General features: G+C 47.3%; 1 protein-coding gene across 3 annotated transcripts in view; it reads left to right on the top strand.

Annotated features, from left to right (window-relative positions):
• The first annotated feature begins 3,032 nt into the window (after positions 1-3,032).
• The window catches only part of AFF1 (ALF transcription elongation factor 1), a 196,489-nt gene continuing 186,010 nt past the window's right edge, over positions 3,033-13,511 (top strand). For all 3 annotated transcript variants that reach the window (XM_079774786.1, XM_079774788.1, XM_079774785.1), the window contains exon 1: positions 3,033-3,329. The gene's annotated coding sequence lies outside the window, so the exon portion shown is untranslated. The remainder of the gene's footprint in view (positions 3,330-13,511) is intronic.

The raw sequence follows: 13,511 nt of genomic DNA, 5'->3' as shown, positions 1-13,511 counted from the left end.
CACATGCAGTCTATTTGGAGTAGCATAATTTAAACTGCTTGTTTAAAATGCTTGGGTCTTGTAGAGCTCAGGACTTCCGGCTGGCAAAGCAAAAAGCTGTTTGTGTTTCAATGCCGGCATATTTTCCACCAGTCTCGGTCTTAACGTGTGCTCCCTTCCCCTTATACAGGTGCTCTGAGAATACAGCCCATTAGCTTCTGAGAGTCCCAGGGGGTTCACTTGTTTGTCTTTAATCTTTTAAAAATAAAATTTATTGGGGTGATAGTGGTTAATAGAATTATGTGAGTGTCAAGTATACAATTCTATAATACATCATGTGTATACTGCATTGTGTGTTAACCACCTGAAGTCAAAAAGTTTAAGTAAAATCATGGCTGAAATTTGTCAGGTAACATCCCAGGAGTTCTCACATGAAGAGGCAGCTAAAAAAGTACTATTATTGTATTAAAAAAGGAAACTTTCCCCCCCAATTCTGTTTTAAAAAAGATCACTGATGTCAGAAACCTGCATCACCTTAGAAAAAACATAATCAGAAATATATGTGATTAGGTTATCAAGATTAAGAAAGTGTTAGAACTTCATTGAGTAAGCTAAAAATATAATTTAAGAATTCCTATAATGAAGAAGATAGAGGAAATGTAGCTAAAAAGCGAAATATCTGCATCTCTGTTGCATAATTTCCTTTGTTTATGTCATAATTAAAAAAAATAGATACAGTATAATCGTGATTTAAAATAGACAGCTTATTAATCATTGACATAATGTTATCTGGAGAAAAGGCAGAAAGCCAATGTAAAAACTCACTGGAATGACTATCCTGCTTTTTCTTTATTTATTATGAAAAAATTAATTTTGATTTTAGATTTTAAATAACTTACCACCTTTCTGGAAATTAACCAATAGAAGTGTGCTTTGGAATTGTTTATTTACTGGCTTGTTTCCACTAGGCACCAGAACCTCAGGAAAACCGAAGCTCTGTCTTTGTCACTGACATGGCCCCTCGCCTGGCCCACAGTCTAAAGAATACTCATTTAAATGGAATGAACTACTCTATAAATCAAAGCTACATCATCTTCAACAAAAAATTTTGCAAAATTACATCCCTCAGCATCAAAAGCAGGAAAATAAAATTATCAAACCTCCACTGTCAGGATCATTTACTAAGTTGACTACACTTGGGAGGTATTAGGAGATACTATGGGATGGAAAAAGGAACACAACAAAAGAAAATATTTTTAAATAGGAGAGATAAAAACCTATAGAATCTATATTACTATACTTATAATTTTTATAGTGAAATATGTTAGTTACATAAGAAAATATTAAAATATTTGTTATGATTAGAATAGATCTCAATCTCTATTAGAAACCTTAGGAAGTTGCACCGGCCTGGCTGGTGTGGCTCAGTTGGTTGGAAACCAAAAGGTTGCAGGTTCAATTTCTAGTTAGGGCACATACTTAGGTTGAGGGTTCGATCCCAAGTTGGGGCGGGTGCAGGAAGCCACCAATTGATGTTTCTTGCTCTCTCTAAAGTCAAACAGACATCCATCTGTTGGAGGTCACTCCTTTCCCACCTTGCTCAGGGGTGACCTCCAAAACTTTCATCAAGAATGACACCAGATTTCATCAAGGACACCTTAATTATTTAGTTGTTCAGGTAAATCAAATCAACATCATCATGAGAGATCAGGAGGAGGGAGAATAATTATATTTTGGCAAACAATTCATGGGAAATTAAGTCAAGTAGCCAATAGTTTAATTTGGAAATGCAAATATGTATTGATTAGGTTGTCAATAAAATACTGTTCATGTGGACAATGAAGGAACTATAAAGAACAAAGCAACAGTGACAATTTTTTTTTTAATTTAAAGAGTAAAATAAAAAAGAAAAGAACATAGAGGATAAGGGGGCTATTTTTATATTAATTTACATTATATTATATTTGAGTAAGTTGACTTTCTTCATCCAAATAATTTCACCCACTTTAAACCATTAAGCCAGCAATTTTCAACCATCTATATCAAGAATTTTTAAAACACGCAATGCCTGACTAATTTAGTCAGGGGCACTGACCTCTTTTCCCTTAGATTGTCAAATAAATAAATGACAACAGCCAACACAACAATAGCCGTCGGGCATGAATGAATCAAAATTATACCTATTTTTTGTTAGATCGGCAAAAATATGTATTTCTTTGGTGTGCTGCAGAATTTTAAAAATTAGTTTATGTGTGCCATGAGATGAAAAAGGTTGAAAATCACTGCATTAAGCTATTGGAACATACCCATCTGTCCATTTAATGTAATCTTTCTGCATCTCTTTCAGGGAGGAAGGTGACACGAGGCAAAGAAAACAGCTTGATGCTTTTCTTGGTATGTTCATAGAAGGCATCCGTCGCACCTTAACCAGAGACTGTTAGCTTTCCCTTCTTTCTTTGGGGCTATTTGCCAAAGCCCCTAGAATTTTCTGGGATTGAGCTGGTGAAGAGCAAGAACCTGGAGGCTGGATTCAAGAGACCTGGTTTCTCCTGCCACTTTGTAGCTGGTAACTTTGGGCACAATACCTGTTTTCAGCTCTTTGGTTTTATTTATGTGTTATACGGTTGTTGTGAAGATGAGACAGCCTGTGTATGAAAAGCCCTTTAGAAGCTGTAAAACGCTCCCCAGATGTTAGTTATTATCGCCTCCAAAGATTCTGTTTCAATGGTATAGCAAATTGCAAAAAGGCTCCTTGACACTTTCAGTGAGAACTTGACCCTGAGCGTAATCTCGCTGTAAAGCGGAAAGGTTTCTGTGCTCCAGACCAGCCCGGGGCAGGGTCACCCACGCTGCGGGTGCTGTCACTGCAGTCCTCCATCCAGAGCCACCGCCCCCGCTCCATCCTCCCACGGGTCTCCCCGGGAGGGCGGTGGTGTTCCTCGCCATTTGGTTGGCGCCAGCTAGAGGGCGTGGGCCGGGCGGAGCGGGGCCGCGCGGCTCCAGGGGAGAGGGGAGGAGCGGGGCGGGGCCTCCGAGGAGGGCGTGGCCTCGCCTCCCGGGCGTTCCGGGGCCACCGGCGCGCGGAGTTTGCGAACCCCGAGTGCAGGAGCGCGCGACTCCTGCGCACTCGGCCGTCGCCGGTGCATCGCGAGCTCAGCTGCACCCTAGTCCCCGCGGCTCGGGAGTCGCGTCCCGTGCGAGACGCCACTGACCCCGAGAGGACGAGCTGCTTGCTCTGCGCTCTTCGCACTCACGCCCCTTCCCCGCCCCCCCCCCCCGCAACAGGTCAGGGGAGGGCGGAGGCGGCGAGGACGCACGACCTGGAGACTGAAGAACGAAAGGTCTGGAAGGTAAGCGGAGCACTGCGCCCCCCGCCGCCCCCCCGCCCCCCCTCCCCGGGTTGGGTGTGAGTCTGGCCCCGAACCGCTGACTTCTGGGAAGCCCAGGCTCTCCCCCGCCTGGCCGCCGGCTTCCCAGCACGCTGACTCAAGTCGCTGGCCTTCCCACTTTTCCGGTGGGAACCTCCGGAGGCGCGGAGCTTGCACCGCCCTTACTTGCAAATGAGCGGCAGGTACCTAGAGAGACACCCGGGGGGGGGGGGGGGCGCAGGAAGAGACCCATCCTTCTCCCCCACGCCCACCTCCCCACATCGGGCATCTGCCGGAGTGCCCCGCGTCTAACGGAACGATGTTCGGTCGTTTGAACCCGGTCCCAGGGTTGCGTAAGAGAAGACTCCCAGAAGTTTCTTGGGGCGTAAAAGCGGGGCTGTTCTCTCCCCCATCCTCTGCGCCCCCTCTTCCCGGCACTGTCACCCCTCCCCCTGGCGCCTAGTGGAGAGGAGCGGTTCCAGTCTCGGCTGGTGGAGGTGGAGAGGGAGGCGCGCGTCGGGGGTCCGCAGCCCCCGGCGAGGGAGGGGACCAGTTGGAGGCGTCTCTGCGACTTGCCCCCTGGGCGAGGGCGGCGGCGCCCGCGGGGCGTGGGGCTGGTTAATTTCTCCGGCTCCTCTTCCCCTGCGCGGGATCCGCTGGGACTGTCGCCTGCGACTTGGGGAGCGCTAGGGTGGGCGCATTAAAGGGGAGAGGAATTGGAGGGTGGTCTGAATCGTACTTTCCCTTATGGTAACGTCAGTTAAAGAAGCAGCGAGGGGCGTTTGAGGGTCTTGGTACCTTCCTAGTCGGTGGGTCTTCTAGGAGTTTCCACACCCCATATTGTTATGCAGATTGTCCCTGGAAGATCCTGGGCTTTGAGGTGGAGGAGTGTCCTGGGGGGGGGGGGGGGGGGCGGTAGGGAGGGCCTTGCGGACCCAATGTTTTGGTTTGCGTTTGGAGGGTGGGATGGGGTGATTTTAACCCTGTTGGCGCCCGTTGGAGGCGGGAGGCGGAGGATATGATATACCATCCAGGAACCAGACGGATTTTCAACCTTCTAAGGAAGCGAAACCGTAAATTAAGGCGAAGACCTAGTCTGCGTTCCCTGGGACCGCTGCAAAGGGAGAGGGACTCAGTAATTGAGGCTGAGAAACGTCCGGCGGGGGAGATGCCGGAGAGGTGCGGGGGTTTGGCTTGTGCCAGGTTATTTCAGGGCAAGGTCCTGCAGAGCTGGTAGCAGGTAGGCGGCGGTGGGTTTCTCTCCCAGACCCCCGTGCTGTCAGGCTCCGAGTGGGGAGAGGAAACACGAAAAAGGAAAAAAAGACCTTTGGACCCGAGAGTCTAACTAGTTCTGCTAAGAGGCTTACGACTAACCCAGGCATGGCCCTGTTTCAGTGTGTACTTCCTCTGTCTAATGCATTTCCTTAGCTCGCCTTTCGTCGGCAGTGGAAAGGATTCCTTGAGTGGATATTCTGGAAATAAATTCACAGGAGAGTGGAAAATTCTGGATGGTTTGCCTGCTTTAATTTAAAGGTGTCTCTTGCCAGAGTCGGAGAGTATTGTATTTGAAGATAAAATATGTGGAAAAGGAACGGGGAGAGAATTAAGGGATAAATGGCCCAAGAAAATGAAGGGAGACTAGGAGAGAAAGCAAGAAAATAGGTAACTAATACTTAAAACTATCTGAATTCAACTAATTTAGGAGAGAGGGAGTGAGGGAAAGGATTTGGGACAGATTCAGTCACTTTAAGACAAAAAGGCGTTGAAGAGTGGAATACAAGGCTTTGACAAAAGATATTGGGGACTCCCCCGCTCCCACCTATCTTTCCTTTTCTAAATATGACTTTAAGGCTTGATGAGGCTGGGGATGTGAGACGTGCAGGTATATTACTGTGAACTCTTTTGCTTCCCACTTGCCGGAAGAAAGTGAGCTGTTACGTATCCGAGTTAATATGTCTTATTCACTTACTGTAGCAGTTGAATTTCTGTAGCGTCCTTGGCATTTGTCTTTCCTTAACTCTTCAAATTTGTACAAATACAATGTCAAAGAATCATAATGTGCTTAACTTAGAATTCAAAAACCATCCTGAGACAGAGAATTTATGGCAAGAGTAAAGCCCAGCAGATTTTGAACATTGCTTTCTCCTGCCAGCTGCAGAACATGTTTTGTTTGTTTGTTTGTTTTTGTTTTGCCACCAGAAGTCACTGTTTCACTGGGGTCACAAGACAGTAGTAAGTAGACTGGCTACATCAAACCGGCTGCTTCTCCGGTTTCCTATCTGGATTAACTGAATTTTGTGATGAGTTGGTTGAACTAAAAGTTACTTTTTTTTTTTTTAATTGAGCTCTACAAAGCAATGTATAATGCCTTGGGAGTTGAAAAGATGGGTAAAAACTTCTTTTTAATATGTTTTACAAAGTGAAAGAAGTTTCGTCCTCAACTCTGTAATTTGTGCTCTTTCATAAAAAATTTTGCATAGTCCTTTCTAAAGTTAGTTGACTGTTCCAAATCTTGAGATGGATTTATGCTTTCACTTTTTAAAAGGTAAAGCTAATTTACATATAAATATTTCGGATCATACACAGGGAACAATATAACCTGCAGATGTCCCGTAAGGTATGGCAACATAACAGGGCTATTCATCTGACTGTTAAAGCCCTACACTGAAAACTGGCCTTCAACTTCAATCTATTTGCCATCTTATCTTAGATATGTCTGTTAAAGCTAAAAGCCCAAAGTTCCCCTATTTCAAGACTCTAGACCGTTAACTAATTTTTCAGGAGATTGAGAAAGTATGTTGGAGACAGTACAAATTAAGGAACTCCATTTACCAGAAATATACAAAGCTTTGTATATAATTGTAAAATAAATTGTATTTCCCTCATTAAATTATAAATTCAACAATGGTTTCTATTCCCAAATGATATAATTGGCAGTGGTTTTGTGTGTGTGTGTGTGTGTTTTAAGCATTCTTTCTCTCTATTATATACAGTTGTAGCTTATTTAATATTTGCTGAATTATTAAAATTCTACCACCGGCCAAAACTGGTTTGGCTCAGTGGATAGAGCGTCGGTCTGCAGACTGAAAGGTCCCAGGTTCGATTCCGGTCAAGGGCATGTACCTTGGTTGCGGGCACATCCCCGGTAGGGGGTGTGCAGGAGGCAGCTGGTCGATGTTTCTTTCTCATCGATGTTTCTAGCTCTCTATCCCTCTCCCTTCCTCTCTGTAAAAAAATCAATAAAATATATATTTTTTAAAAATTCTACCACCGGGCAGAAATAAATGTGCACTATGTTGTTCTTTGTAGGTCCACATCCTTTATTCCTGACCATTTAGTAGTATATGTGCAGGACAGTTTGTTACAGACTTGAAGCCATGAGGCCCCAAGGCCATCAGGGTTGCTAATTGCAGTTGCTGTCTTATCCTTAGGACAGAACTCCTTCACTCGTGTTCTCCAGGGGAAGGACATCAGCCTATTTTTCTTAAATTGTCTGGCCCATTTTAAACATGACGAAGGATTTCTTGTTAGAGCAACTTTTTCCTACTAAAAGACTGAGATTATTGTGAAAAGTGGAGCCCAGAGGAATCAATTATATCATTAGTATAATACCTCATAGTTATTCCTGATACCTCATAAGTACTGAGCATCTTCTATGTGCCAGACAGTACTCCAAGCAGGTGGAGTGTGTGTTCATGTAGCACAAAAGCTGTTTACCAGCGCTCACAAGACGCATCACTTAAGTCTAATTGTGACTCTGAATTTGGAGTTCATTTTCCATTTGAAAATCAGGAAATTGAGTTGAAGAAGTGACTTGACCATGACTCAAAGCCTGGTGCCCTTTCTGCTGTGGTACACTGTGCTGGCTGTGTTGATATGTGGTTTCCTGTTTTCCAGGAATTACAGCTTGACTCTAAATAAAATATAAATAGTGTATCTCCTAGGCTAAGTAATTCTTTCTGATCATTATGGGAATGAAAAAGGAGGTATTTTCATTTAGCCTTCTGGACATATGTTTGCGACTCCAAAGGAAAATATTATGCAGACCTATTAAACAGACATGTGGTGTTTATTTGCACCAGATGAAGATCTTTACCTTCCTAAAAATGAAATGCAAGGGCTTATGAACTGTGCTTGAAATTTGTTATTCAAGTTATGAAAAGTCAGTTCGCAGTCCAGGATAGACCCATACCATTTCCTTCAATCTTGTAGATTCAGTGAACATATAGAGAACGTAAGCATCAGAATCTCCTGGAAGGCTTGTTAAAACACAGATGTCCTGCTCCTCTCCCCCAAGTTTCTGATTCAGTAGTCTGCGGTAATGCCCAGGAATTCACATTTGTAACATGTTCGCAGGTTATGTTGATGCTGCCAGGTCTGGAACTACACTTTGAGAACTACTGAAGTATAGCAGAGATTTAAAAGTATGCTTTCTGAGCCCGACAGATTGGGCTTGAATCTTGGATAGGACACCCACTAGCTGTTAGACCTTAGGAAAATTACTTAACTTCTTGTTAACTGTGAAGGCTCTGAAACTTTACCCTATTTTCAAGCTAACAAACCTGCCACAGTCTCATGCACTCCTGGGAATGACTTTATCTAGATACTAGTGGCCCAGTGCACGAAATTCATGCACGGGGGGGTGAGGTGGGGGGTCCTCTCAGCCCAGCCTGCACCCTCTCCAATCCAGGACCCCTCGGGGGATTTCCGAATGCCCACAGGGATCGGGCCTAAACCGGCAGTCGGACATCCCTCTCACAATCCGGGACCACTGGCTTCCAACCGATCACCTGCCTGCCTGCCTGATTGCCCCTAACTGCCACCCCTGCTGGCCTGGTCACCCCCAAATGCCCCCCTGCCGGCCTGATCACCCCTAACTGCCCCCCCTGCTGGCCTGGTCACCCCCAACTGCCCCCCTGCCAGCCTGACCACCCCTAACTGCATCCCCCGCTGGCCTGGTCGCCTCTTACTGCCCCCCCCCCCCCTGCCGGCCTGGTCGCCCCCAACTGCTCCCCCACCAACCTGGTCGCCCCATGCAGCCTGCTGCTCAGTCGTTTGGTCATCCCTCACTAACACCCCTGCCGGCCTGGTTGCCCCATGCAGCCTGCTGCTCAGTCGTTTGGTCGCCCCTCACTGACCCCTCTGCTGGCCTGGTTGCCCCGTGCAGCCTGTTTGGTCGTCCATTCGGTTGTTTCGGTTGCGACAGTCGCTTAGGCTTTTATATCTATATATATAGATAGATATAAAAGCCTAATATGCAAAGTGTCTCCTCGGGATTTCAATCACTCACTATGATGTGTGCCTATCACCAGTGGGCAGTGTGGAATGAAGGGAGGCTCAGGCGGCAGCCGGCACCTGGGGAAGGGAGGCCCCGGCCGGCAGCCAGCAGCCGCTAGCGACCCTACCCATGAATTTTGTGCACTGGGCCTCTAGCTACTAATAATAGCTGTAGCCAGAGTATCAACATTTTCTTACACTGGTTCCCTAAACCCCAGTTCCCAAAGGGAGATGTGGAGAGAGCGAGGTGACACCTGCAAAGACAGTGGGTTGCATTACAGGAGAGGAATCCTGAGTTTAGGGAATCCTAATCTTTTATAATGGGCAGTAAGCATGCATGCCCATTATTCCAGAGGGACACGTTATCTTGATGATACTGGACAGTCAGCATGCTGCCCTTTGCTAGAGGGAGACACCATCTCTGTTTTCCGAGACTGTTCTCTGTACAAGCATCCTTAAAGGTTGTCTGGAACAATGGCATTTGGTGCTCCTGCCTGTACAGTGTGCAGAAATGCCATAGGCCCAAGGAGGATTGGCTCTCATTATAAAATGGGGTTAACAATGTAGTAGTACCTCCCTTATTGGGTACTTGGGTAGATTAAAGGCACTAAGATTTGGCAAGTACTTAGAGCAGAGCTTAAGTGCTACATAAATATTTCCTACTGGAGGCCCTAGCAGCTGCCGGCTGCTGGCCAGGGGCCCCCCTCCCTTCCCCCGGCCGCCTGCCTCCACTGCTGGCCAAGGTCTCTCTCCCTTCCCCCAGCCAGACCGCCCCTGGTTGAACTCCTGAAAGAACTCCCGGTTGAGGGGACAATTTGCATACTACACTTTTATTATATAGGACTAGGGGCCCAGTGCACGAATTCGTACATCTTGAAAGGAACTGTGGGCTTTGAGGCTGCGGTGGGCACAGGGGCAGGTCTCGATCCATCCTCTGTGCCCCTGCCCGGCCCCTCCCACCGTGGCCCCCCCCGGTCCCCTGTCTGCCGGCAGCCCCGCTTCCGCCGCCACCACTCCCACCTGCTGACGGGGCCTGCAGCCGCCACTCGCACCTGCTGACAGCGCCAAGTGAACAGGGCCAGTGCCAGACCAGCAGCAGGTGCGAGCGGGGCTGGTGCCAGCAGCAGGTGCAAGTGCCGGGCGGGACCATGGCATGCAGGAGCAAATAATTTTCAGTAACCACCAGAGGCTCGCCCCAATGACAGCGCCTTGGTCTGGTGCCCCCACTCACCTGCTCCATCATCCCACCATGGCCAATGCCCACCATGTTTCGCCCACAGCCCCTAGTGGTCAGCGCATGTCATAGCAACCGGTTTGGTTCAGTTGTTCCACCATTTGTTCTATTTGCATATTAGCCTTTTATTATATAGGATTATTACTCCTGAAGGACAAAAAAAATGTGTTTTTTAAGTGGTAAGTATTGCCTTATAAGATGAAATAATTTGATTTACTGAGTATCCCTAACTTTGAGTTTGTTCCAAGAAACTTCTTTAATGGGTCTAACTTCTACAATGGGGATCATGCATCATAAGATATTTTACCAGCCCATGAGGAATGAAACAGCAACATTTAACTACTAATATGCATGTGCTCTCCCATGTTTCTCTACCTCCTTATGGTTACACAGAGTTATGTGACTAATTCTGTCCAGTGGGCTGTCTGTGGGAGTAACGTGTATTTCTGGGCTGAGGCATGTAAGTGGCTCTTACAAGACCCTCCAACTGTCTCTTGTTACAGTAAACCCTGAAGCCACATTTTGAGATAGTGGAGCTTCCAACAGCTTGGGTTTCTCCAAGTGAAGAAAAGCTCCCTACCCTTCCCTCTACTCCAACACACCAACATGCAATGGACATAAAGAACGAGCATGAAATAATTCTTCGTTCTGTCAAGCCACTGTGATTTGGGGGTTACTTTGCTGCTAAAACATAACCTAGGCTATATTCTCACTATATTTCAGTGCCTATAATGCCTGCCTCCTGTGAGAAAGTTGACAGCCAATTATTTATATGTATAAAAGCCTAAGCAACCGAACGACCGAAACGATCGGTCGCTATGACGCGCACTGACCACCAGGGGACAGATGCTCAACGCAGGAGCTGCCCCCTGGTGGTCAGTGCGCTCCCACAGCAGGAGCACTGCTCAGCTGACCGAATGGTCCCGGCGGCCCACCAGCCCTGTGGCAGCCACTCACTGCCTCAGTAGTCCTGCAGGTCCAATCTCTGGAGAACAGGCCAGGCACCGATGGATCAGCGCTGCTGGCACAATCCTGACAGTGCTGCCGACCTCCTGGAAGTCAGCCTCAGGCACTGCAGCCAATTCCCCTCCCTAGACGCTCCACAAGGAAGAAACAATATAAAAGCAGCTGCCGGGGGCTCCTGGATCCGGGTGAGCCTGGCCCCGGGTCCGGGTGAGGCCGTGGGCCCCTGGATCCGGGTGGGCCTGGGGCCCGGGTCCGGGTGAAGCCATGGGCCCCTGGATCCGGGTGGGCCTGGGCCCCGGGTCCGGGTGAGGCCGTGGGCCCCTGGATCCGGGTGAAGCAGTGCCCCTGGGTCCGGCCGAGACCAAACCAGAGGGAGTCGGACCTGCATTACCACCATTTGTCCACCATCCAGAGCTGAGGGGTCAGTGCCGACATGTACTCATAGGGAACTGGTGGACATTGATATTGGGTCTCAAAAGAACTGTTGGTCCAGAAAGAAACTCACTACAGACTGATTCATTTGCCTGTCAGCATAACTATTATTGCTCGTCGCACATTCAATTCTTATAAGTATATCTCTAGTGACACATGATTTCGCTCATCTAGGGGAAATGATGAACAACATAGACTGATGAACAAGAACAGAACCAGAAACAAGGAGGCATCGATCGGACTATCGGGCCTCAGAGGGAGGATAGGGGAGGGTGGGGGGAGGGGGGAGAGATCAACCAAAGGTCTTGTGTGCATGCATATGAGCCTAACCAATGCTTAACTTCAACAGAGGGTTGGGGCATCCAAGGGGAGGGGTGTGGGATGGGAATGTGGGGATGAGGACAAATATGTGACACCTTAATCAATAAAGAAATTAAAAAAAAAAAAAAAAAAAAGCAGCTGCCGGGTGGCTCCCAACAACCAGCGCGAATGTCAATGGGACGGATCCGGATCCCGGGCTGGCAAGGGCGTCCCACCGCCTGCCCAGAGGGCTGATCGCGTCCTGGCCCCCCTATCCCAACCCCCCTGGGGGCCCCATCCGTGCACGAATTCGTGCACCAGGCCTCTAGTTTTAAAATATAGACTCTGGGTGTATATACTAGTATATGTAAAGCTAGACATGAGTTTTGCATTCTGCTGAGGGAATATAAGCAATTAACATCTGTCTATTTAGTGTACATTAATTTCAGAAAGTGTTAAGTACTGTAGAAAGAGGTGTGGTCAACACTGATATTTAGGAAAATGCCCACTCCCATTTGTTGTTGCTAAGGGAACCTTCATGTGTGGGGGCCTACATTGTACTCAGCCTCAGGTGACAGCTCATGTGCGTTCTCAGTGATTACACAACTTGTATTCTGATTTCTCTGTCTCTCCTGCAGCCAGCTTGAGGCCATGTGACCTAGTTATTTTTTTAAAAGCCAAAGTTTTGGGGATAGATGTTCCTTTTTTTTTTTTTTTTTGACAAAAGGAGGCATAGCCACCACATCCTCTCATTTTCTTCTTGCCTGGAATGTAGATGAGATGTTGGGTTAGGACAGCAACCTTTTCGTGCCAGGAGGTGACAGGCATAAAGACAGCATGCTGAAAATGGCAGAGCCGGAGACAGAGCTGCTGAGGGCTTCACTGAACAGCTACACCTATACCAGTAGCTGCCATCTCCTAGACTCGCTACAGGAGAAATGTAAACATCTGTTAATGAAGCCACTGTTACTTGCAGCGAGATACATTCCTAACCTGCATAGAGTCTAATGGAATAGGGGCAGGAGGGGGTTGGTTGGAGGGTGTGGTTGAGGGCACACCTGTGCAATGTTAGCTGTTATAATCAGGTAAGGCCTCTTTGAGAACGTACCATTGCACTGAGACCCGAATGATGAGAGGGAGTCAACAGGATGTGGGGTGTGTACTTGGGTTTGGGGTAGTGCCAGAGCCCCCTTGAACAAATAGTTGAAGTGGAGAAGAGATAGTTGGGGAAATTGTGTTCCATGATGGATTTCTAAGCTTGTGGGTTCCATATGGCACTGGAGCTAAGGGACCTGGAGGTGATCTGTCAGTTTGGAGCCCCTGGGAGATTATGATCTACGTGGGGTAGAATTCTGGAGAATTCAGATGAAAACAGAGTGTGTGACCCATGACTCACCACTGACACATTGTCCATTAGGAAGAGACTGTTATTCCTGGAGGGAATGTGTGGGGCCTCCAGACTGAGTTCCTTTCCTCAGAGTCTCCTATGGAAACTGCGTCAGAGTCATGGGGCTTTGAGACCGGCATAGCTGTCTGTCCAGTTGAAGAGCCTCTCTAATGCGTGAATTCTCCATGGCATGTGCTTTGGTTGGCAGAAAAATAACCGGAGCAACTACTACCATTTATCGAGTGCTTACCATGAGCTGAGCGTTATGCTAAAAGTACTGCAAACATTTAACCCTGCAGCAACCCCATGAATCCCCGTGTTACTGATGAGGAAGCTGAGACCTTAGTATTTTCTTGAGGTCATAGAGCTAGCAGGTTGCAAAGCAGGCCTTTTAACTAGCATGTCATTTAAAAAAAAAAAAGGACTCCTGAGGGGAGGGTCCCTGGAATGTGCTAGGTTTTAGAAGCACTTAATGACCTAGAACAGAATATTTAAAATATCCTGAGTCGTATTTTGTATTCCTTCCCTTTTTACTTCCCTTTTTTTAAACATATGATTATGCTGATTT

This window comes from Cnephaeus nilssonii, assembly GCF_951640355.1.
Source record: "Cnephaeus nilssonii genome assembly, chromosome: 1".
Classification (NCBI taxonomy): domain Eukaryota; kingdom Metazoa; phylum Chordata; class Mammalia; order Chiroptera; family Vespertilionidae; genus Cnephaeus; species Cnephaeus nilssonii.
This window is presented reverse-complemented; position numbering and strand designations above follow the sequence as displayed.